The sequence below is a fragment of the Anastrepha ludens genome, unplaced genomic scaffold, assembly GCF_028408465.1.
Source record: "Anastrepha ludens isolate Willacy unplaced genomic scaffold, idAnaLude1.1 ptg000082l, whole genome shotgun sequence".
In the NCBI taxonomy this organism is placed as follows: Eukaryota; Metazoa; Arthropoda; class Insecta; order Diptera; family Tephritidae; genus Anastrepha; species Anastrepha ludens.
Genome location: NW_026530037.1, coordinates 157,501 through 160,000, shown reverse-complemented (window position 1 = coordinate 160,000; position 2,500 = coordinate 157,501). Strand labels below are relative to the sequence as shown.

Sequence of the window (2,500 nt, the reverse complement as noted above, 5' to 3'; positions counted from 1 at the left end):
AATTATCATTATACATAACTATATGGAACGCCCCGGGATTGAATTAATTGACTATTTAAGAAAATAGACTAAAAATTAATCCCATTATATTTTTAAGTTAAGTTAATTATGCCATTAAGTTTAATATAACTCAATGACTTGCACATATGTTAGACTCCTTGGTCCGTGTTTCAAGACGGGTCCCGAAGGTATCCTGAATCTTTCGCATTGTTAATCATATAAATGCATACAAATAAATATTAATATCATAGATATTAAATTTTTTGTAAAATTCAAAAAATGAATTTTAGCATTATATATAATAAAATCTATCAACACTTTATCAAATCATTAGTATTTATTCTATGTTAATATGCTTAAAAAGCAAATTAATTTAAATAAACTTAATATCACCAATGATCTTTTGATAAATACTTTATTATGTTAATAGATTACAATGTCCTTATATGAAAAAAATGCACATTATTTTTAATTATTTAATGATGAATTTTTCATAATGGATATTCAGGTTCATCGGGCTTAACCTCTAAGCAGTTTCACGTACTATTTAACTCTCTATTCAGAGTTCTTTTCAACTTTCCCTCACGGTACTTGTTTACTATCGGTCTCATGGTTATATTTAGTTTTAGATGGAGTTTACCACCCACTTAGTGCTGCACTATCAAGCAACACGACTCTTTGGAAATATCTTTCTAGTAATCATTAACGTTATACGGGCCTGGCACCCTCTATGGGTAAATGGCCTCATTTAAGAAGGACTTAAATCGTTAATTTCTCATACTAGATATTAAGATATTCCATACACTGCATCTCACATTTGACATATAGACAAAGTGACTTAGTGCTGAACTATTTTCTTTTCGCTCGCCGCTACTAAGAAAATCCTTGTTAGTTTCTTTTCCTCCCCTCATTAATATGCTTAAATTCAGGGGGTAATCCCATATGAGTTGAGGTTGTTTTAAAATATTTTTTATCTTCTCACAATTTAATAAATAATTATATCATCTTTTCATCTCTATTTTTCTTTTTTCCTTTTATATAAATATATATTATAAATAATAATTATGTAAAATGAGGCAATTCTAGAATAAAAAAAATTAATTTTTATGCTAGACATTCCTCCTTTAATTACATATATAAATTAATATTTTATATATATATAAATAATATGAAAATTTTTTAAAGAGAATACTTAGATTCAAAATTTTTTTTATTTCATTTTATTTGAGAGGATTTTTTTTTTTTAAGAATATATTAATAAATAAAAAATTCATTATATATCTTTATTTTTTTGCTATTAATATTATGAATTATTTAAAATCCAATAATATACACATTTGCTTAAATTCAATTATTTTTATAAAAGAATAAGCAACTTATTTAGCATAGTCTTACAACCCTCAACCATATGTAGTCCAAGCAGTACTTTAAAATTTAATTTAATGTACATAACAGCATGGACTGCGATATGCGTTCAAAATGTCGATGTTCATGTGTCCTGCAGTTCACACGATGACGCACAGTTTGCTGCGTTCTTCATCGACCCATGAGCCAAGTGATCCACCGCTTAGAGTATTTTTTTATTTATTTTTATTTATAACAAATGTCAATTTTTTTTTGCATATATTAATTGAAAGAGTAAAATTAAATAATAATAATAATAAAATATAAATTGATTTTCTTTCAATAATATATATCAAATATATTTAACTCTAAACATTTTTATTAAGTTGCGAATGTCTTAGTTCAACAATAATACAGTGGTGGTATTTATTATGTTTGATTATTTTGTATTTTTTTAATCATTTTATTTATATATAAATATAATAATAAATATATACCACTTTTGTTATTGTGAACAAATTAACTTATCATTCAATCAAATGAATAATAAGTACAACTTTCTATTTTCATGTTTAAAGGTTTTTAAAAGAAAAAATAAGAAAAAACATTACAAAATGTACCATCATATTATATTTAATATGATATAATTGATGGATAACAAATTGAATGAAAAAGAATAAAAAGAATATGGATTCAAAATAATTATAAATTTTTCTTTTTTTTCTTTTTTTTTTTTTTTTCTTTTGTTTGTTTTTGTTTTTATTTGTTTTGGCATTGTTTGTTTTTCTTACGGATATGGAACACAATAATGATCCTTCCGCAGGTTCACCTACGGAAACCTTGTTACGACTTTTACTTCCTCTAAATAATCAAGTTCGGTCAACTTTTGCGAAACAACCGTGACACACGAGGCGTCACAGTGATCACGTCCGGAGACCTCACTAAATAATTCAATCGGTAGTAGCGACGGGCGGTGTGTACAAAGGGCAGGGACTTAATCAATGCGAGTTAATAACTCGCACTTACTGGGAATTCCAAGTTCATGTGAACAGTTTCAGTTCACAATCCCAAGCATGAAAGTGGTTCAGCGGTTTACCCGGACCTCTCGGTCTAGGAAATACACGTTGATACTTTCATTGTAGCGCGCGTGCAGCCC

General features: G+C 27.3%; 2 non-coding genes and 1 pseudogene across 2 annotated transcripts in view; all 3 read right to left on the bottom strand.

Annotated features, from left to right (window-relative positions):
* The window catches only part of LOC128870905 (large subunit ribosomal RNA), a 4,515-nt pseudogene extending 3,559 nt beyond the window's left edge, over positions 1–956 (bottom strand).
* A 438-nt stretch (positions 957–1,394) lies between these two features.
* Positions 1,395–1,575, bottom strand: LOC128870870 (5.8S ribosomal RNA). Its single transcript, XR_008455574.1, has one exon. It is a non-coding gene; the product is annotated as a 5.8S ribosomal RNA (ribosomal RNA).
* A 575-nt stretch (positions 1,576–2,150) lies between these two features.
* Positions 2,151–2,500, bottom strand: part of LOC128870890 (small subunit ribosomal RNA) — a 1,991-nt gene continuing 1,641 nt past the window's right edge. The window contains exon 1 of the ribosomal RNA XR_008455593.1: positions 2,151–2,500. This exon is cut by the window's right edge and continues 1,641 nt beyond it. This is a non-coding gene — a ribosomal RNA (small subunit ribosomal RNA).